The sequence below is a fragment of the Apteryx rowi genome, unplaced genomic scaffold (assembly GCF_003343035.1).
Source record: "Apteryx rowi isolate R43461 unplaced genomic scaffold, aptRow1 scaffold_388, whole genome shotgun sequence".
NCBI classification, from domain to species: Eukaryota; Metazoa; Chordata; class Aves; order Apterygiformes; family Apterygidae; genus Apteryx; species Apteryx rowi.
The window spans coordinates 648,969-672,213 of NW_020450396.1; positions in this window are offsets into that span (position 1 = coordinate 648,969).

Genomic DNA, 23,245 nt, shown 5'->3' on the forward strand with positions numbered 1-23,245 from the left:
AGGCAATCAGTATTTCAGATTTTCAGGAATATTACACATTGAAAGAGAAAACAGGAAGTGAAAATGTATTATTTCCAACTCACAAATCATAATATTTCCCTTCTTCCATTTACACTGATTTTTTTGGTATCCCATGGTTGATTTGTTCATCAGTCAGTTATCTGGGTTCTTGCAAACACTAGAAAAGCTTATATATGTATTAATCTAGATCAGAGTTCACACACAAAATAGTGTAAGAAAACTGAATTAATGAAAAAAATATTCTGCACAAAGTAATACCAAAGATTACAAAAGATACCCATAAAAAGGTCAAATAAATTGTGACAAAATGTTTACTGTGTTTTTTAAAGGTGATTCTTGCTTTCCAAAAACATGTCATCTTCCATTTCGGAAAGACTAAAACCTGTATTCTGAAGTTAAGTGTGAACTTATATTTGGTTGAAAGATACAGAATAGTACATTCATGTCAATTTTCAGGCATTAACTGAGTTCCTGGTGAGGACTGTCCTCTGTATAGTTTAGTTTTTTGGTGTCAGATATCTTAACCTCCAAATTTAGGTTCTTTTAGGAAAAGTGATAACAAAAACCTATCACAAGAAGCATTTTGATGATAAAATAAAAAATAATTCAGTCCCAACAAAACCTGCCTGTCATCCCACTAGCAGCCTGTGGAAAGCTAAATCCGAAAGAACAGTGAGTGACCTTGCTGTGAGGTGGTGCTGTTCTCATTGCTGCTCTGAAGTTTTCAAAACTTATCTAGTCTTCAATTTTTTAAGGTGCTATTAGCAATAATACTAACAGAACTGTTACAAAACACTGTCAGGCCACCAGCACAGCTGAAATGAAGCAGAATTTCTAACCCTTGATGTAAGTGCTTTTAAACCATCTCAGAATCTTGTAAAATGTTCCTCCTTTTCCAAGTGCCAAAGTTTTCCTTTTCTTTGGGTGGTTTGGGAGCCAGGTGGCTGTACCCTTACACCCTAACATTTTCCTACCACCTTTTTGTGGGAAGATTATCTGCCACCTTGCAGTGTAAAACTGCAAAAATTGAGTAATATTTTGCAGGGCAGCTGGACCTTCCTAACTTTATTTAGATTTCTAAGAACCACAGAGAGGCAGCAGATCACAGATGCCACCTCCTAGATCACAATTCTGGTCTTGGCACCTCCTGCTTCTCTAGTCACTCAGCAGAACACTCTCTAGACATGTGACTGGGATTGCATTTTCAAGGTCTCTTTTAAAACATTTTTTTTTCCCCACCTAAAGGTTTTAAGCTTTAATTCCTCTTCTGCTTGTATGTTCCCAGAGCTGTTCTCTCTTTCCTCACACTGTAATCTGCCCCAAATTCAGACCAACAAATCAAGTCAGCAATTTAACAAAAGTGACACTAATAGATTTTTTTTACACGCAGTATTCTCAGAATTCAGGTGTCTTTCACATGACATTGTTTAGTACTGCATTCCCTGAAATTATAAAGAACAGGTGTATTGTTTCAAACTGATACAAGTAAGACTCACTGTAGTGCCTTAATTCTTATTTAAATTGAGGGCTTACCTGAATGTAAGGACTCTGGTATACTGTGACAACACTGGCATTGCCATATCTTATTCTTCCCAGACTTTCTGTGTTATAAAGCATTTACTATGAAAAACATATTAAAATATAAGCATTACAATATAGGAGAATACATTATTAACAGTCTCCCTGTACTGCTGGAAAAGAATTCCTAATATGTAATGCAAGTTCTTATCTTCATGATGTTTTGTCTCATGGGATATCATGTAGACATAAAGTTTCACTGAGCTTTGCAGACAATATACCTCTTAACTACTTATTCTTAGTAATATGATGAATTGAGGTACTTTATGCTAGTTTCTTCAGTGATCAAGATAACATACAGGATAAGGGATCTCTCCTCATGGGATGCCATTTGGATCTGCATGAGAGCGGAGAGATCTGACACAGGATTAAGCTCAGCCACTCTGAGTGCATCTATATTAGCAGTTTACAGTGAAGCATAGGTGCTTTTCTGGTGTGAATTCCTCTAGCATTTTCACTTAATGCACTGTAGCTCACAATTTTGTGCAGCTCTGGTAAGCAGAAACTGGCTTCTTTCTGTGAACTGGAATGAGAAACTGAAAATTTCTGGCATAAAAATTCTCAGGCAAAGAGATTTTTTTTTCTATTTAGTTTTAGTTGTATCAGTTCTCCAGTCTGGTTCATAGTGTCAGCGCAGCTGAAAGAAAGATACTGACAGCACGAACACTTTAAGCCAGTGTTGCCACCAAAAAACTTAATCTTGCAAAACCACAGTATCTCTGGTACTCATTCCTCTCTCCTCAATTTACTGGCTATTCCAGCATAGCTGTTAAATATTAGACAGAGAAGATGCTTCTTAGTATGAAATCCCATTTCTGTACAGCCTTTTCTGTCTGAGTACCTTACTTTTCTTTGTGCTTTACTAAATTTTAGCATGAAAACATTGATCATCAAGATCTTACTTCATTTCATTGAATATGGAAACTGAAGAAGCAGAGCCCAGTAAGCATTTTCAAAAGATTTAATCTTCGCACGCTGTTGCCTCTGACCTGAGTAACTATAGTCACTAGCTGGGGTCTTGCCAGCTTGTTCTTCTTGGGAAGAGAAACTGATAATATAAGCTGGGCATTTTTCATGGTTCTGATTACTTACAAAGATGGTACACAAGATGGGTGGCTTCCCATGAGGCAGGAGCAAAAACAGCAGGTGGCTTCCCTGCTCACAATTTCCAAGCCTATTTCCAGCTATCTTATTCTACAAAGGAGCCTAATGGCTTCTTCCACTGAGCCTGAATGAAAGGTGCTGAACATGCTCCAAAGCTTTGACAAGATCTGTGATTGTCGGTAATGAAAGCCACTTTGGACGCCTTTCGCACCTTCCCATGCAGGAGCCCACTGGGTCCTGGCCTGGTTGGGCAGGAAAAGGGTCTGTCCAGACAGCTGCGCGCAGGACAACAGCCGCCTTGCTCTGAGGCTGTGTAAATATTCTCAGCTGGCCCCATTCAAGGAGATGGTGCTATTTTTGCAGGTTGGTGGAAAACAATGAAACATGATCACATGTATTATTATTATTATTATTATTATTACTATTACTATTACTATTATTAAGTGCTGATATATTCTGCATTTTCTTTTGAAAGAAATCAATTTACTGTATCCTATTTAACTATTTATTTAAATTTGGGGCATTTAGGAAATGTGCCTCTAGCAAAAAGAACAGTTGCACTTTATCTATATGGAAGGGTATTGATGTCCATAACTAAATCCATACTAGAGAAAAATTAGCTATTTATTTTCTTGGTTTTAGATCAGCGAAAGTTAAAATGAATTTCCATAAAGCCCATATTTGGATTAATGAGCCTTAAGAGGAAATTAAATCGCAGGATTCTGAACACTTCATAGAAGGCTGATAACAATATAAACTAATCTTTGCCTAACAATGCATTTTTAAAATAAATATTATACTTACAGGTGACCTTCAGTTCTCCAATTATTACTTCTCAACACTAAAAATTTTTAAATAACCATTTATGAACCAGCTGCTTATTCACCTTGAGTAATACCCTAAAATGGGTCAGGTTTAGAAGTTCAACCCTTTTCAGGAAAGCATATGGCATAAATTCTCTTCTGACTGATTTGGGGGATATAACTGCATATTTATGACTAAGCATATGCTTAAGCATTTTCCTGAATAGGCATGGATTCAGAACCACACTTGATTTGCTGATTTAGAGTTCCTGTTAAAAATCAGCTTCATTCTATTAAAGTCATATTATTAGCTGAAATGAACTTTATGCTACCTTATAAATGTATTTTGACTTATAATAGTCAAAAAGATTATAGGCAGAGCTTACAAAAATGATCCTATCTCAAACCATTCTAAGGAAACATGTAAAAACCATGTACCCACCCATTCTTGATCCTCTTCTGTGTCTGTATTGAATATTACATTGTAAACAGTATCATACTGCCTGAATCACCTACAGCAAAATCAGTGATCAGAGATTCAAGTTGACCACTGTCTCTCCTTCCAGAAATCTGATTTTGGTCTCCAGACAATCTTGACCTTTCTTGGTTTTATCCATGGAGTCCTTGTGCCACTGAGCAATGCTGATTCATAACCCCCCCCCCCCCCCCCCCAGGTCTGTCAATAGCAATTCAATTTGCTTCTCTGAGTTTCTAGTAAAGAAAGAAAATTGATTGTGCCCTTAGTACAAAGTGAATGCAAAGTAGGGTTAATTCTGACTTGGGAACATTTTACACTTATTCTGAACTTATTCAAAATATCTACAGAAAGTTTAAGATGATGATTAAGCAGGAAGATTGTGTTTTTCCTAGGGAGAATACATTACAAAAATATTTTTCTTAATTCATATGCAGCTATTAAAATATTTTGTAAAACAGATCTGCAAAAAAGAGGGGATGACTGCTATTAAATGAGTCATATAAAAGCAAAAGGACAGACTTAATTTCCCCTACGTAAATATTACCACCACAGTCTTCCTTTTTAGTGATGTGTAGTTAAGTCTGCTAGGCCAGCCTCTGAAAACCTCCCCAGAAAAGCAGAGCGTTAAGAAGACAGTTCATGTGACTCGTGCTATTTATTATTCCTGGTAATAAGCTAGGCAATTTCCTACTTTCTCTACCTCATATATCTGGGGTCTAATTCAAAGCCCTGTAAAGTCAGAGACAAGGGGTGATTGCATGGGAGGTCAGTAGTATAGCTGGACTTAAATCCTGGAAAGACCAGAGTAAGGACCAATTTTCATGTGCTACATTCTTTTGACATTTCAATTTTCCCTGTTGTACGGAGAGACACAACAGAACAGCCAAAAGGTGGAAAAAAAAAAGGTGTAGACATACACATGAGATACAGGAAATCTGAGTGTATGACGTGGACCTGAATTAGGCAGGCAAGATATAATAGATAGAGCAAGACTTAGCATAGCCAGTCCTAGGTGCTTGTCTTGATCATTGTAAACTACCATTTCCTTTTTTGTCCAGGTTTAGCCAGAAATTTAGAACTTCTTTCATTAAGCAGTTCATTAAACATGTTAGCAAACTAAATCATGGTATAACCCTGAGCTCTATCCTTTGCAATTCGTTATTACATCTGACTGGTTAGTTTAAACCTTTTGATCAAATGATGAAATAAATACTGTTGATGGCAGAGAGATGTAATCCATTAAATAAGATAAAGCAAGATTGAATTTCCAGGCATAAGTAGAATAAATATAATATTAGTGGTATACTGCTGATAACCCAAACATAATAGTGACAATAGTTATGGTATGTTAAAGGAAATCTGAATGCTTATGAGAGCAGAAAGCCAAATAAGAGTAGGAAAATTTGTTTATGCCATGTGTAGGTGGAATAAATATCACAATGGATTGTGACAGAGAGAATAACTCTAGGTACCATAAACAACTGTTTCTTGGAGCAACTATTTAAAAAAAGTACAAAAGAAAAGCTGCTCTTAAATGATGAACAACAAGTAGAATGAAGTTCAAGGCATAACCACAAAAAAAGTTCCTGTAACGTTAGTCTAAAAATATACTCAAATTTAACATCCTTATAGGAAGGGTGGGGGGGAAAGAGGTTAAAAGGGCCTTAATAAGAGTATGGAAAAGGATGAAATTCTTGCAGGTGGCATGAAGATTTTTTAAGACATCTCAGTGGAAGCGTTGAGTGAATGTGTATTGCCTATCAAAAAGACAAAGATTCTGAAAGGACGACATAAAATGAAAATGATAAACAAAATTCTAGCACCACAGAGACTGTTAGAAGAAAAATACATACTTGGGGAAAAAAAAAGACTTGTCCAAAAAAGAAAATTTGAAAGGAGCATAAATACTGGCTAGTTAATTATAAAACCATAAAAAGAGAGGCCGAAAATGGTTTTGAGGTAGAACTTGCTAAAAACATTAACAAAGAATACAATCTTTCTCAGACACAACAAATGCAGGAATTTTGCTAGAGTTTGTACTGCTGATTCCTAGTTGAGGTGCAAAGAAGTAATCGAAAAAGATAAGGCCATAGCAAAAAAAGCTAAATGAATCCCTTGCATCAGTGTTTGCTACAGAAGAGCTTCAGAGTGGCTCCTGCACTGAAACTCATCTTCACAGGGGTTGAATTTGAGGAGCTGTTTCAGAGTGAAGTTTTAGTAGGAGAGACTTAAGTACAAACTGATAAAATGAATGATAAACTGTAGGGCCAGATGTTTTTTCCTGAAGAGTTCTAAGGAAACTAAAATATGAAATTTCTGAAATTATCACTATGGTATAACCTGTTACCAGAGGAACAGAGTTGGATAATATGAGATGCTTTTTAAAACCAAAACCAAAACCAAAACCACTTCTGACTCTGTAAGCATTGTTTTCACAATGCCAAATTTTTTGAAGCTGTAATACAACTTATAGTAGAATACAGAGATATAATAGAAAACATCCAGAGAAATGATATAATTAAGAATATGTTTTTTTGGAAGAGAAGTCACTCTTCATTAATCTTAGAGTTGTTTGAAGTAAAAAATCAGGTAAAGGAGAGGAAACCAGATTTGGTTTTAAAATAATTTTTCAAAAGGCTCTCTCACCAAAGACCCTTAAGGACATTAAGCTGTGAGGTGAGAGAAAAGGTTCTCTTGTGGGTTAAAATATGGATAAAAAGCAGGGAAAACTAATTAGAATTAAGTGTTGAGTTCCACAGGGCAGGGAGATCACAAATGCTCTTGGCATCCTGTGTTGGAGCGTTCACTGTTTGCTATACTCACACATTAGCTGGAAAAGGGAGTTAAAAGTGAGGTGGGAAACAAATGGGAGTGAGGAACCCAGAAAGCTTCATTAAACTACCTCTAGCATACTGCATGGTATACCCACATCCCGCTCTGTGTGATCTGAGTCCTGGCACCTGAGCATGGATCCTGTTTACCCAGCAAAGATATAAAAAAAGGTAGAAAGTGTGATCAGAGATATGGAGCAAAGGAAAAATAAACAGACAAAAATTTGGGGGCTTTGAAAAGAGGAAAACTCCTGAAAGTTACTAGTAGCATGGAGAAGGGGAAGGTATTCAGTAGATGGCACTGTACAAAATTATCAGGTAATAGGCTTTTAAGAGACAAGCAGAAAGGAAGTGTTTTGTTACACAAAATATTAAGCAGAGGAACTCAAGGTCTGGATACTAGAAATTTGCATGGGCTCAAAAAGTAATGAAACAAATTCATAAAGAGGAATCTGTCAAGGAGCATTAAATGTCAAGATTGCATCCAGATTCAATCTTTGGGTCAGGGAGATCTGAAACCATACCTTGCTTGTTGGTGGGATGCTATACCAGGGGAAGTACCAATACTTGCTTGTCCAGTTCTTATACTTTCTTGCTAAACCTGTGTCTGGTCAGTGATTGAACCTAATGTCTGATTGCACATGGCCATTTTTATATTTTTAGCCTACTATTTCCCAATGAACAATTTTTTCCTAGTCAGGTTGTACAATGGTAATAAATTTTGTCTGGATAAAAGATTAAACATATTTTAAGAAATCACTTTCATGGCATTATGACTAATTGTGATATTCCTATCTCTAACAGTTATCTGTAATGAACATCTGTTAGAAATGCCTTTTAAGTTATGATCCAGCTTGTATAAATTTTATGTGGAGTTCTATCTGTCCTCAGGTCAGGGTCTTCCTTAATTATTTACACTTAATATGGGAACACTTTCTCAATGTCATTTTTTTCTCCTGGCCACTGCTAATTCAATTTGGTCTCTCAAAAAAAGAATTTGTGACATTCAGATTATATCAAATGGCAGTGAAGTGTGAAGTCTATGCAAGTATATCTCATGACATTTCTTTCATTCTTTTACCTTCTATTGTTTTAATGAATCACTTTTAGAAAGTCCAGATGCCTGTTTTATCTTTTTTTTCAATTTTTCTGTGTTATGATTGACCTTCTAACATTGCTTTCTCTTTCATGAACTTTATTCAGCTGAGCATTTCACTAGGTGAGAGATAGAGAATTTTAATTTTGCATTTTCAAATTGTGTAATTTGGTATGAACTTGAAAGAGATTCAGTGTGAGCGATAACGATTTTGCAATATTCTCAGTTGTGGATCTACATTAGGTATAAAATGTTCTGTTCGGATCCCAGTTATTTAGTTACATCAGCAAGGCTTTTGACACTGTCTCCCATAACATCCTCATAGACAAGCTCAGGAAGTGTGGGCTGGATGAGTGGACAGTGAGGTGGATTGAGAACTGGCTGAATGGCAGAGCTCAGAGGGTTGTGATCAGCGGCGCAGAGTCTAGTTGGAGGCCTGTAGCTAGCGGTGTCCCCCAGGGGTCAGTACTGGGTCCAGTCTTGTTCAACTTCTTCATCAATGACCTGGATGAAGGGACAGAGTGCACCCTCAGCAAGTTTGCTGACGATACAAAACTGGGAGGAGTGGCCGATACACCAGAGGGCTGTGCTGCCATTCAGAGAGACCTGGACAGGCCGGAGAGGTGGGTGGAGAGGAACCTCATGAAGTTCAACAAAGGCAAGTGCAGGGTCCTGMACCTRGGGAGGAATAACSCCAKKCACCAGTACAGGTTGGGGGTYGACCTGCTGGAAAGCAGCTCTGCKGAGAARGACCTGGGAGTGCTGGTGGACACCAAGTTAAGCATGAGGCAGCAATGTGCCCCTGTGGCCAAGAAGGCCAATGGTATCCTGGGGTGCATCAGGAAGAGTGTTGCCAGCAGGTCGAGGGAGGTGATCCTCCCCCTCTGCTCAGCCCTGGTGAGGCCCCATCTGGAGTACTGCGTCCAGTTCTGGGCTCCCCAGTACGAGAGGGATGTGACACTACTGGAGCAAGTCCAGCGAAGGGCTACAAAGATGATTAGGGGACTGGAGCATCTCTCTTATGAGGAAAGGCTGAGAGAGCTGGGACTCTTCAGCCTGGAGAAGAGAAGGCTGAGAGGAGATCTTATCAATGTGTACAAGTATCTGAAGGGAGGGYRYCRAGAGGATGGGACCAGACTCTTTTCAGTGGTGCCSAGCGACAGGACGCGAGGCAACGGGCACAAACTGAAACATAGGAAGTTCCCTCTGAACATGAGGAAAAACTTCTTCACTGTGAGGGTGACAGAGCACTGGAAGAGGTTACCCAGAGAGGTTGTGGAGTCTCCTTCTCTGGAGATATTCAAAACCCGCCTGGATGCAATCCTGTGCAACGTGCTCTAGGTGACCCTGCTTGAGCAGGGGGGTTGGACTAGATGATCTCCAGAGGTCCCTTCCAACCTCAACCATTCTGTGTGATTCTGTGATATAGTTTACATGTTTGTGTGGCCCAGGCTCCCAGGTACTTTGTAGCAAATGGAACCTAAATTTCATGTTAAAGTTTCTGGTATACAGGAATTTTGTTCTGGTAATAGGATGATATCTTGAATGGAAAATAAAAAAATTACAAAATAGTGAATAGCTAAATACAGACTAAAATAATTCAAGAGCAACTTGAAATATACTCATAAGAACATGTTTGAACAATTTGTGTTAATTAACATATTTTAAGAAGAATATATGTTAGTAAATACCTTACTGAATAGGGAAGTTCCCCAGATGCAGCAGTTCAGCTATTCCCTGTGGGTACATTGCTCAGCTCTACTCTAATATTTCTATTAGTGTATTCTGTCTAAAAATATTGTTCAGTCCACTCACATTTAGAGTGATTGTTTTAACTGTCAATCCTGAGCACAAGAAGTATGTAAGTTATAAATAAAGGCAAATTAGTACAGAGAAGGTGTACAGAAAAATCTACCTGGGGAGAAAAGGAGATGATACAATTACTACTATGGATGAAGGGAGGTGGCTGTATCAGTAATATTTCTGTCACCTTAATGAGACTAGAAAAACAAATTAACCAGCTACTCGGGCCTGGAAAATATAAAAACTAACAATCCCATAAGGGAAAACTGTAGCAAAAACTTGCAGGATGCCTGAAGTTAAGAAATTTGGGTTCCTTCATGCAGTAACACAGATGAAAAATAATGAGCATATGACAAATTAGAGCCTAAAATCGGAGGACTGTGACTGACAGAGGTAATGGGTTGGTCCGGGACATGCTGGGAGATCTCATGCCTTACCACCAGACCCAATGCTCTCTAGTTCTCACAGCTTCTGCAAAGGCTCCTCACCTTTTTGCATGGAAGCTCTTGAGCTGCTGTAATATGTAGCCTACCTTGTTAAAATAACTCAGCGCACTGATAAGGGTTTATCTTAATGCAGCAAGCTTTAAATTGTGGTAGCACAGCTGCTGCAAGATCATCCTCTTCAGTGAGGCTGGAAAGCCCTAAAGGAGGGCTGGGATGAGCCAGACCATTTCTCCATGCTAAATCTTCCCCTGGTCACTTATCACAACAGCGTTGTCCATTATATCATTTGAACTTCATAACGTGGTGACTGCGGTTTGCATTTCTGGCTTTAGCACAAAGTGCTAGACTTGTAAACTTTGAAATATATTAAACTGACTTGAGCAAGGGCTGGAAAGAAGCTGTCACTTCCCAGGTGAATGCTTTAATTAGTAGATTGCAGCATCTCTCACCTCAGACTATCTTATTATTATTTTATTAACCTTGGAGACGGGTACTGAAGGAACTGAACTGTGTATATGGGCTAGATAAATAGGGAAGGCAGAGGAGCACCTTTGTTTTAAAATAAAGAGCATTTTAAAAGATGTGCTGAAAAGTTCTCAAAGAAAGCTCTGTGTGAGTTGAATTGGCAGGATCTGTGAATCTGGGTTTTGCAAAGATATTTCCCTGCAAGTGCAGACCAAAGAAGAGTCACAAGGATGGTTTCATGAGTAAGCCACAACTTCCTTCCTAATGATTAATTTAAGTGTCCCTTAGTTTATGTCTGTGCTTTTATGCATTCTACTTTAACCCTCAACATGAGCTTAGGGGGCCTAGGCTGGAGCTATGGATTTTATGGAGTGGCAGTAACAGTTCAGATTTGAAATGTAACTCTTTCTATAGACCTAGGCATTGATCGGAGTTATGTAAAGGAGGAAATGCAAGAGAGTAAATATGCAGAATAGAGTGTATATAGGCTCTCATCTAAAAAGAAAAGTTGCCTATTTCTACTCAGAGATGTGTCTACTGAGAAACTCATTCTGGAGCTGAAGAACGTCAGGAGAACAGCCTGCTTTGCAGCTCAATATCTTAGACTAAACTGCACCTTGAAAGGGTGTTGCAAGTGGGCAACACCCATTACGAGTCGGTCCATTGTTATCCTTTTGTTTAACTCTTGTAAATATAAGAATGTCCTTCTACATGTGAACATGACATATTTCTCTCCATATATATTGACTTCATCTTTTCCAGTTAAATTATCCTGCCTTTAATTATGTGTTCAAGAACTATTGAAACTAAGTACAGCTGTAAAGGTTCTCTATCCTTTTATGAATAAAGGTCATGGTGGAAATTGACTTTTGTGTTTAGTGAATGCCATGTTGCTGAGTGGATATAGGTGTTCTCTGGGGAACGTAAGCACAAGATTCAACAAAACAAGGGGTTGTAATCCATCTGCTTCTCAGCAACAGCTGAACTGGAAATCTGATCTGAATGCAATGTTCGCAGCAACCTAGGAAATAATAAAGACTGAAATAAATTCAGCATCATAACTTGCACATTCAGTGAATTAATACATTTTGAAGGTGGAAAATAATAGAAGTGTTGGCATAGAGGAAACTTAACTGGCCACTAAGAAAGGAAATATTTGCGACCTAGCTGTAGACAAGAAAATGACACTTTTGTTACATTTTCTGTGATGCAGGTTTAAATCTCAGAATAACAGCTATATTTCAGCATTATATTTTAAAAACTGTTCCCTAAATTTTTGGCTGTGATCAATTACAGGTAAGTGTGCAGGTGCAGGATGTAGTATCTAAGCTATCTGACTGTCTTGTCGATGATACTGGTGCACTATTCATCTGAAACAAATCTGGACCTGAGGCTGACTGCAGACCTCAGTTTAGAAACTGAAGTGTTTAAAGAAAGAAAAGTTTTGTAAATTTGACATCAAACCTGAGGATATAATGCCAGATTTCCTAGGCCAAGGTGTTAGAATGAACATTTGCATATTAAGATCTCAATTTCCAGCACTACCCTGGTGTGCTTTTCAACAACAGTCAGTGAGGGTGTCATAGTCATTGTGATTATGTGGAATTAGAAGAAATTAAATGAAATTAAAATTTAAGCATAGAAAACACAGCAGTGCATCATTTGATATAAAATGCCACCAATCAAGACATAGACAAAAAAAAAAGGAAAGCCATCTTCTGGGTAAAAGTATGTGATAGATGCAGAAGCTGGACTTTTTAAAGGTCCAAACTTAGGAGGAATTGAGATAGCAGTGATAAATAAGACTTCATTTATCCTAGCTGGCAGCTGAGAAGCCACTCCACATACTTTGCACTGTTTGCATGGATTTATGGTGTCTTCTATACTATGTGACATATTTACTCAGTGGCAGCTACTAAAGGTTAACAGCTTGGTCACAATCTCCATATTAAATATGGTACAAACACTAACTTGTTATTCATGGGTCCTGAGAGAGTCTCAGGGCCACATTTTTAAGGTCTTCTAAATATTGTCTTTAAATTTATGCCTGCTAGGTTGCAGGTACCTAGCTTCAGCTGGTTGAATACTTAACTGAAGAGCAGAGACCATGAATCAGAAAGGAATTCTACACCCTTTTTTAAAATTTGGCCCTCCAAACAAAGATCAAAAGCCATAAATAAATTGTCCTATTCAAAATACTCTGGAGGTATCAGAGTTTGGGGAATCTCTCTCAACTTCCTGTCATCTTTCTTCTTTTTTATTACAAGGCAATTCCTGAAGACAAGATCTTAGCTGGCTAATCTGATTCTTCTTCTTGTATAGTTATTAACACTGGCTAGTATAAGCCATTCTCCAAACTCACACAGTGGTCTGCCAATCACAGCGATCTGCCAATCTTACAATCTGCTGATTGTAAGAAATGACCACAAAGTGCATGTCTGGTCACAAGCGGTTTGTCAAACTATGAACTATTGGATTCACAATATTTCTTGCCACAGCTAGGGCCAAAGAAGTCTTTCTGGCCCAGCTATGCTGCTTGGACATGCACAGTGTGGCTGCACAGAGCAACCATGGGCTGGCAGAAGAAAAGTCCCTGTGGTGGAAGTCTGCAGCTTCTATCAACCATGGCCAGCAAATTCTTCTGGTTTTGTGTTGCAAGGCCTCTGACTTGTTTCCTTTCTCTTTCTTCCAGGGCTCCTAGATCCTTCCATGCACTCTGCGTGTTTGATCATGCAAGCAGCAGCCCATGCCAGCTGGCTGCTGCTTCTTCAAAGAGATATTCACAACTGCCTGGCCTTTGGTTGGTGGCTCTCACACAGGTCCTCAGTTCCACTGCCAGCTTTCACAAAATGGGCAAAGTTCAATGCATTTGCAGTCTCCACTTTAATTTAGCTCTGACTGAAATTGCTTTGTGGGTTCGGAAGTTATTAAGAGTGCTTGGCAAAGAGGCACCCATTGTTTCTTGCCTCACGGAGATCCTGCTTTCCAACCCCAGTCGTCTTGGCAGAGGTCTTTTTACAGCTCCACTTTACAATAACTGGCTTCAGGCAAGAATGAACCCAAGCAGGTAGAGTAAATAGGATCCAGAGCAGCATGCAGAATTGCAATCACTTGCCTTGATAAAATCAAGATTTCTTCATAGCTGTGACTTCCTAAGACTATATAAGTGACTTCAGGTTTGTAAGGAGAAATTCAATCTTTTATTAGATCAATACATACAAATGGCGAAAAGCAAGCTGTTTTGGGCATACTTTTACAGGTCTGAAATAAAAGCAGCAGCCTTCATAACTAAATACATGCTGAGAACAATCACTTGCAACTTTAATTTGACAATGTTAACCAATTTAATCCTCAGGAATTTTTCTTCTAATACAAGTTTAGCAAAGTGGGGAAGGAGGAACTGCTTGAATTTCCCATTCAGTAAAATATACCATATAATATCAACTAGAGCAAAAGAAGTCTTTTTTGCTCCAAAGCTTGTTGTTTTTTCCAACTATATCAATTTATCTAACAAAATCTATTACTTTCCCTACATACAGTCCAATGTAGGAATTACATTCAATGAAGTGTATAACCAAAACAAGTTCACAGTTTAACACAGATATTTCTCTAATTTGTCACACCCCTTGTCACACTTGAAATTAGCATTAATGATACTTAGAACTTACACCTCAGTTCTCATCTCCAAAATGATTTAATTAGATATTGTTTATGACGGTAATTTGAGAGTCATTTGAACTCAAGAGGAAAACATGATAGTTGTAGATGGAACATGAAATTAAAATAGCCATTCTAGCTTTGTAGAGGAACTGTTATGACCACAGGCTGTAGATATGTTCTAGATAGTCCAGCCACAGCAGAGTTGTGTCTGAGCATAACGAGCTACCTGAGAAAACACAGGTCAACTATGTCAGCAAAGGCAGTGGTTTCACGATCCTGTTTCAAGGTTAACGTAGACTGAGGAACAAAAGCAAGGATACAGAACTACAGATCATTTTAATCATGATAAACTGTTTGGTCCAGGCAGAAGGAGCAGACTCCTCATTGAGTCTTAGCCGGCAGCAATTACAGTTTCCTGGGAGTCTGTACTATTTTGGTAGAATCACAGAATCACAGAATGGTTGAGGCTGGAAAGGACTTCTGAAAAACATTTAATACAACCCACTGCTCAAAGCAGGAGCAACTAAAGCAGGTTGCTCAGGGCCATGTCCAGTTGAGTTTTGAATATCTCCAGAAAGATACAACCTGACAGCAATCTGTTCCAGTGTTCGATAATCCTCACAGTAAAAGAAATTTTCTTATTTTTAAATGGAATTTTCTATATTACAGTTTGTACCCATTGGCTCTTGTCCTGTCACTGGGCACCACTGAGAAGAGTCTGGCTCCATTTTCATTACAACCTCCCTTCAGATATTTGTACACATAGATAAGATCCTCCTCCTCTTCTCCGGGCTGAACAGTCCCAGCTCTCACAGCCTTCCCTCACATGACAGATGCCCCAATGCCTTAATCATCTTCATGGCCCTTTGCAGGACTTGTACCAGTATGTCCCTGTCTCTCTCATACTGGGGAGCCCAGAACCGGACCCAGCACGCCAGATGTGTCTCACCAGGGCTGAGTAGGAGGAACGCTGCCCTGTGGTGCATCACCCCACTGCTGAGCATGTGTTCACCATCCGCAGCAGAGTTTCTGGCCCCCTCTGCGTGCTCTTCTGCATGAACTGCTGTGCCTGTTGGCCACCACTCTTGGGTCACATAACTCTGTTCATGTAAGCTGAAGAAAAAAAGTGGCTTGTAAAAGCAATGACTAGGTGCTACAGCATGGACTTTTAGTGGGCAGACACATGGCAAGGAAGAGGGAGATCTGGGCTCCAGCCCACTGCAATCTGAGAGGAGCAAAACCTGCATCCTGGTTGCAAGCAGGTTGTCAGCATCAAGCTGGAAGTGAAACGAGAGAAACACTGATGCCTCTCTTATAACAAGATAGTAATGAGAACCTAGTCTCAGAAGGATGCAGAAGATCGTAGGTTTTGCATTTTGTATGTGATGAAAAATCAGCAACCAAACTTGAGGAAAAAAGCCAGAGTTTAGACTGACCCAGGGAAGGGAATTAGATATAAATAGATCTAGTGTATCATAGGTAATGTTTCTTATCTCCATCAATTTAAAGGTCTATAGTTGAAACTGGAGAATCTGGAAATTGCAAGTGCATTACTTGATCCAGAACTAAAATACTACTGAGGAGAAACAATTAGTTCAGCCTGGTGAACTGACCCAACTCCACTCATACATAGCTGCAGAGAATTAGGAGAAAGTAGTGAAAGTGACTTTAAATCTATTTAGAGTATTTTTTAGGACCTGGTGCAAGATGCAGTCTCTTTGCGCTGGAAGGAAGAACATTTCTGAGAGCAGCCAGAATAGATGCTAGTCTAGTGACTTTTTGCATAATAAAATCAAACAAAGAAATTCTCCAGGGACATCTGGTAATTAGAAAAGTCTCCAAAGCTAGTTCATTAAGCCATTTGCTGGCCAAGTACAAATTCTGAATAGAGAAAAAGAAATTACAGTCTGTGTTTTAAATGTTATTACATGCTTTAACTGTCATTACAACCAGCTAAAGGAGCTAATGGTGGTAGAATTAGTGCCTGAATCTCATAGCGGGAAAAGCAGGCTCAGACGGGGCTCATTATACTGTAAGTGGAATGGCCATTTGTTAGTTATTGATTGTGATTCCAGCTATCTGGAGACTGCTGTGCTGTCAGATGCAGCATGGATTTCACACTCCCTCTAACAGCTCTTGACGGTTACTGGATGTGGGATCCCCACCAAAATAGCTGTGTGGAATATATGAATGTCCTGTTGCACAATACAAAATATTGCACATCTCAGTGAGTGGAAGCTGACCTGTAGCATTTTCTGAAGGAAACTCACTATAAACAAACATATATATTTACATATATCTGTATATATATATATAGAGAGAGAGAGAGAGAGAGAGAAATATACATGCATAAAATATACATATATACTTGCACATAAATTCATAAATAACATATATATGTCTCTCTCTATATGTGTGTGTCTTTGTGTCTGTGTGTTTCTGTTTCTGTCTGTGTTTCTGTTTCTGTCTGTGTCTCTGTATGTATGCTTACCTCTGCTGGCATGTTGTGAACAAAATTGAAACTGAGAATTTAATTTTTCCAATTTGAATTTAGAAAAGAATTTAAAGAAATTGTCCCTCTTTTGCCTCTTGATGCTGGCAAAGCAGCTTCCTCTTATAGATGGTTTTTCCAGTGTTATAATTAAAATGTTACTGTCTTGAAGAATGTGCTCAGAGTACCTGACAAAGCATGAATCTCTTCCTTCCTCTTCAGCATTCAGCATTTTGGAGTAAGACAGAAAATAGGAGTCCCTTGTATCTTGAATCCTGTTCACAAGGAAACACTAAAAAGAAGAAACCTAAAGGCCATCATTACAAATCAGGCCTGTAAATAAAAAGTAAGGACTGAACTAGAGTTAAATGCCCCATTTGCTGGTTAAAAACACAAGCCAGCTGCAGTGGCAGTGGTATAGAGCAGCGCAGCCTGTTTTGGGGAGGTCAGTACCTGCTGGGTTGGCTCACTTGAATGTGGCCTTTTATAACAAACTGCCACTGTCTTTGTTTTACCTTGAAACGCGCTATTGTAAACTCTACTGAACTGAGGATAGGATAGGCAGCTGGGAATTGTAACCTTACGTGCCTTCCCAATCCACTCTGTTTTCCTCAAAATATTGAATTATTGGCATCAGCTTCCATACCAGTGTGGCGCAAAACCAGGCTGTCTTTTCTTTAATCTCTGGGTAATATAAGCTTGCTGGATAATGTAATATGTGGACGATATGAGCTTGCTTGTGTATAACACAGCCTTCTTAAAAATGACTAAAGCTCCGATGATTAAGGGACTGCTGAGATGCAGGACAGCCAAGTTGGAGCCTTTGCTTGATCTGCTGTAGATGGGCATCAAGCTTCAGTGTCCCACATGAGTGTCCTTGCTTCCAGATAATCATCTGTTCTGGGAGAGAAAAATCTGTTTCATATTTTGCCCAGGGAAAAGTATACAAAGGCCTTCACAAAAAACGTCCATGAAAGGTGATGAGTCAGTGAGAACAACACATTTTCTAATCAGCCAACATCCTGAGGCACTCTAGGAGCTTTTCTGAATGATTTCTGCCTTGTGAGGAAGCAGGACGTGACAGTGCCCTCAATCCTGCAAGCAAATGATGTCCTGCAAAGCAAATCCCAGTGCCAGATACGAGGAAGCAGAAAGCCTTGGAAAAAAAGGGTTCTCACTGATGAAAGTGTTAATCTAGAGACTGGCTGGTCAAATGTCTTCTGCCAAAATTGTTTCTGACAGAAAATTGGGTTGGAGAACAGGTCAGACAAAGGCCAAGCCTATAACCACAATGTTTTCAATTAAAATACAAAATATTTTGATTTTGAAATGTTCTAATACCTGATGGGAGCTTTTGCTGATTGCCACAGATTCCCTCTCATTTCTGAATAAAATTCTTCAGATATACCTGGTCTAAAACAGGGGATAACACAACTCTGTAGTCAGGCCCTATATGTATGACATGGCCTTTATCCGTCCATCTGTTTATCCACCAGGTTAGAATAAGCAGTACCAGAAGGCTAAACTGATGTAATGGGAGGTTCAGAAAGCTTTAGTGGGTTCAAAACCTTGAAATGGCAGGAGATTTAGTGGGTTCTTCACATCCTGTGGTGCAGGGAAGGGGTGAAAAATCCTCAGTCTCTTGACACGTTAGCCTGCACAGGGAGAAAATCTCTTCTTGATCCTAAATCTAAGACATCAGTTAACCTGCCTTAGTTTAAAATTATTTCAGTTACTTCACATCTTTCATAGCTTTGTCAACTGTCAACTGTTTGTTTAATTATATGGGCTGAGGTTTTCTTAGGTGGGCAAGGAATGAAACAGAGATTGCACAGATAACCCTAATCTGGATTTTTTTATCTTTTGCATTACGTGCTTTTGTAATCTCAATGTGGTCTTACATTTTGGTGATTGTGTTTGTGTGTGCGGCAAATTCAATTTTATCTTAGTTCATTTGAATAAGTAGAGGTAGAATTGTCACAATTCTGACCAAGGTCAATTCATCCTCTTAGATTTTTTTTTCTCTTTYTACTTTTCTGGTCCCTGATCCTTAATTTTAAGACAAAGAGAATGACAGCTCTTTGTCCCTGCCCTGCCTTCACTTCCACCTGCTCCATCCCCAATTATATCTATTCCATTTGAGTGCTCTTGGCCACATCTTTCCTTTTTCAGGTAAATAGTTGTAAGTCCTACAATATTTCTCTCTATTCTGTTTCTTTCAGAGAAATGGAGTATTGTCCCAGCAGGGATTTAGAGGGATGTTTTGTTATGTAGTTAAAAACATAATTACAAAATATTGGATCACCAGGGGACTGGTTGCTGTCTTTTCACTGGTATTAGCCATTGGTGAACTGCTGCTAAAATTTGCTCATAGCTGAAAGCCCAAATAGACTTTTATTAACAGGTGATAGAATCTTTGCTGTTAAAAATAATAGCAGTTCTGGTAAGCACTGCATTTACTCATGGGGTGCACAATTGCTTGCCAGGCAGGCAAGCGAGCAGGTGAGGATGAGCAGTGACAGAGGTAATATGGTGAGTCTGCATGAAGTGATTTAACACTTTATTCCCCTCAGCTGCCTGCCCCATCCCGAGGTAGCGCTGCTGGAGCAGACTCAGCAGGAGCAAAGTGTCCGTACTGCAGCTACTCTAGGTCAGCCTGGCATCCCTTGTGGCCCCTTTAGCTCATGGTTCCCCATAACGGCATGAAATCCCCTTCAGAGGAAATGTAAAAGAATGCAGCAAAACAGATAGACACAGGTCCCCTCTGATGCCTGCTGCTGGGGTCAGTGACCAGCCTCTGACAATGAGTTGAGGCAGATGTCGAAGGGCAGCAGTGTTTGAGAGCACAGCAGCCCATTTGCAAGAGGTCATCTGTGTCCTACCAATATAGCTTGCCTTGAGGCCACAGCCTTTTTTTGAGCTTACGTAGATCTTCCCAAGTCCCTTATGAATTGTTTTGACACCGTGTCAAGTACAGTAACTTGTAATTGTCATTAAAATCATCTAGTCCATACCAGAAGCACCCTTACTTGGGCTGAACAGTAACTTACCCACCAGTAATTTGAGAAAATGATTTTTAGGATAACATGCCACTCAGAAAACGTGCCTCATTCTCCCTGAAATTCATTTGAATTCTTCTGAGACCTAGAAAGAAACCACCTTTTTTAATGTTTCTTCCTTTTTTACCTTCAGAACCTTCTGTGTTATATTCAGGGCATATGTGTTTTAGTTCCACAAGATCTCTTTATGATGTCTTGTTCTGATAAAGACTGTTAGGTAGCAAAATATCTACCTCCCTTAGTGTAAGTAAGTGGCAGAGACACCAGGTGAAATCCATATCCACTTCATTTAAAAATTAATATTTATCATACAGTGGTTTTATTTTGGCAGATTGGTGTTAGAATAAAGCTTTATTAGTCTACCATCAGTCTCTTATCTTTTTCTATGTTTTCCCCTCCTTGTAGTTTGCAACTAAACATAACCTATCTATATGTATATAATCTTTTCCTTCCCTCCTTCCCATGAGAAAACAACAAAATGATTTTTTTGTGGAGACTGAGGATTTTAAATGGCTGCTGGCAGACAATATCTGAGGATCTCTGCTGTTGCACTGAAGCCTAAGGGGAGCTCTGCAGGCAGGAATTTTCTTAGGCTCAACTTCTGAGATTCCCAGGGAGGAAATTTTAAAGAGGACAAGATGCAAAGTAAATTGTCTTCAGGCCATGCTGTCATTTTTGGAGGAGTGTAAAAAGAAGATGTACTCAGCTGCAGACCTTGGACCCACTGTCTTCAATACAGGAATGGAAAGCTGTTCCCAGAGAGAACTGTCCCTTTCTAGACAATCCAAACCTGGGAGATTTTCCTGAGAAGGGACTGATTTCAGGGGGAAAAAATCCCAGTCCACTGAATAAAATTTGTATCAAAGGACTGGTTGTTTGGTTAACATCTTGCAGGATTTGGCTGTGGGACAACAGACATTGCATCAACACAAAAATATTTGATTAATTCTAGAAAAGACATAGGCTCTTGCTCTGATTTAGCTGTTTGGTTTATGGTGACATTAGAAGAATATGGGAGATAACTGCAAAACATACCCACAGAACCTTAACTAAATATTTGGATTTTTGTGGTTCATCTCTGCAAGAAACTATCAATAGAGAAACAGAATCAAATTCTCAGTGTGGCTGTCTGTAATGTAGAAGCTGGATGAGTAACTTATAAAGCTTTGGTTTCTGCTTTTATGAGATCAATGTTAGAGTTAATTGCTTTAATTGCTGTGCCAACAATGCTGCTAGCTATTGCAATGCTGCTATTACAGTAAAAGCAGTTTTCCAGTCCTACAGTTGGTCACTTTGCTACCAATTCACCAAGATAAGCAAAGAATATACGGCTTTTCAAAAATAATTGTTAACTATATTAAACTGCAATTTCTGACACACATGCATGTGCTCATCTGCACAAATTTTTTTAAAAAAACCTCTCAAACTCTAACAGTAAAAAATCCTAAGACTAGTTTCTTTATGCCAGTGCTTTCTCACTTGCATATATCAAGCAAATGTTAACTACTCTTGTCACTGCTAATGAATAAAGTGTAGAGTTTGCAAGAGGTCTCTGGGGAATGGAGCACACTAATTCTTTTCTTCCTTTGCCTAAGTCAGCTATAGATGCTGGCTTTAATAAATAAATAAATAAATAAATAAATAAATAGCAGCAGCAGGATCCTAAACTGTTTTGCACAAGTAATCTGACCTGACATTTTGTAGCTTACGCAGTCTCTTTTAGCTCAGTGACCTTTGCTAGAAAGGTGAAGTGATGTACATGGGGCCTGATCCAGTACCACGGAGGGCAAGGGAGCTTTCTTTTTACAAGAGCATTTTTCCTCGTCTCACATCTAGGGCACTATATGGATATGCAGAACTTAATGTTGGCCTGAATTTCTGAAGTGCATAACAGCCTAGAAAGAATAGCCTGACTCCAAAAGAATTTGATTATGAAAACATCTACCACAGCTAGTGTCAGAGAGGGAAACATCTCTGAGAAAGCACACTGACAGGAGGAACCAGAGATATGGATAGGGGTTCAGCAGAATAAGCAAGGAAAGTGCTTGGCCTGAGTAAGCAAACTTAAGCTGAAATTTTCCTCTCTAGAAAGAAAAGTCTGCACTTCTCAAGATATAGACCTGTGAGGGCTGATTTCTTCTCAAATGACTAAACGCAAAAGGGAGTGTTACTACGCTGGTGTATAGTATTTCAACCTTCATTGGTTAATATTGCCTGCTCTGTATACTGTTACACTGAAGCAAAGATAAGGTGTAAATGGAAGTCAGTGTTCTCTATTTAAAATGCATATTTTTTAAAGCATGACACAGCTGATCTGGTCTCTGTACATGGACAAATAATTGTTCTCATGAGACAGATGAACTGAACAGGCTGAACTTTTCATAAAAAGTAAAGAGCCTGTGTCTGGCATGCTGCATGGCTAGAAATACTGCTTTGTTATCTGCACCTTGGATGGATAGTTCTGTCTACTGCTATTACTTGCTGCTTTGTGGAGATTGCCCATGGGGATTCTCGCCCTCTCTTACAATGCAGCAGCTCAGTGCTTTTGCATGAGCATCTTTAAGCGCACATAAGTCCTGCAAATGAATCAGAAGTGTAGTGCCTGTAATGGAGTGCAAAAGATTTTAAATTCCTTTCTCTGTCATCTTTAATCACCAGAAGAGGCAGATGCCTCCACTATTGCTCCAAAACAGATCCAGTGATTCTAATGGTCTTTGATAACTGGATGCCAATGGCTCAGTGCTGTGTGGTGCTGGTGACTTGGATGCTCTTCTGAATACTCTCAAATTCCATGGAAGCTAAAGAGAATCAAGGGCGTAAAACCTACATGTGATATGTGGTGGGTACAGGTCTCTGAGGTGTGGTTTTGTTTTGCTTTGTGTTCATAATTTACATTTCCACATGTTCATTAAGGGGAGGGCATTATTATAAACTAAAGTGMAAGCACTTATTCAGTGCTGGAAGTTTTTAGTTTGTACTGCAGACATCAATAATACATCCTCATGCAAATCCTGAATGCAAACCCCATAGTAACATTGTATGTCTTGTTTAAACACTCTGGAAAGGCAAAGTTTGTTTAAGTTGCATTTGCAGCTGCCGTTTCCAGCTCTGAGGAAGCTAATGAAGTGTTGGAACTGCAGCTGATCTGGGTAGAGAATATCTTCCTTTGTTCACAAGCCACTGCCCTTGTCTCTTGCCAGAGATAATATTTCCCTTTACAAACTGGTTTAAATGGCCACCTGACTGCTTTCTAGCATTCTCCTGTAAAATGACCTGGGTTAATAATCAACCAGCTTTTCTTAGTGTCACTTAAAAAAACCCAAAACAATAGCCCAACATTCCTTCCCCAAATCATTTTGGAGAATAAATTTGGAGAGTAATCAGATGAAAAATTATACTGACAGACGTGA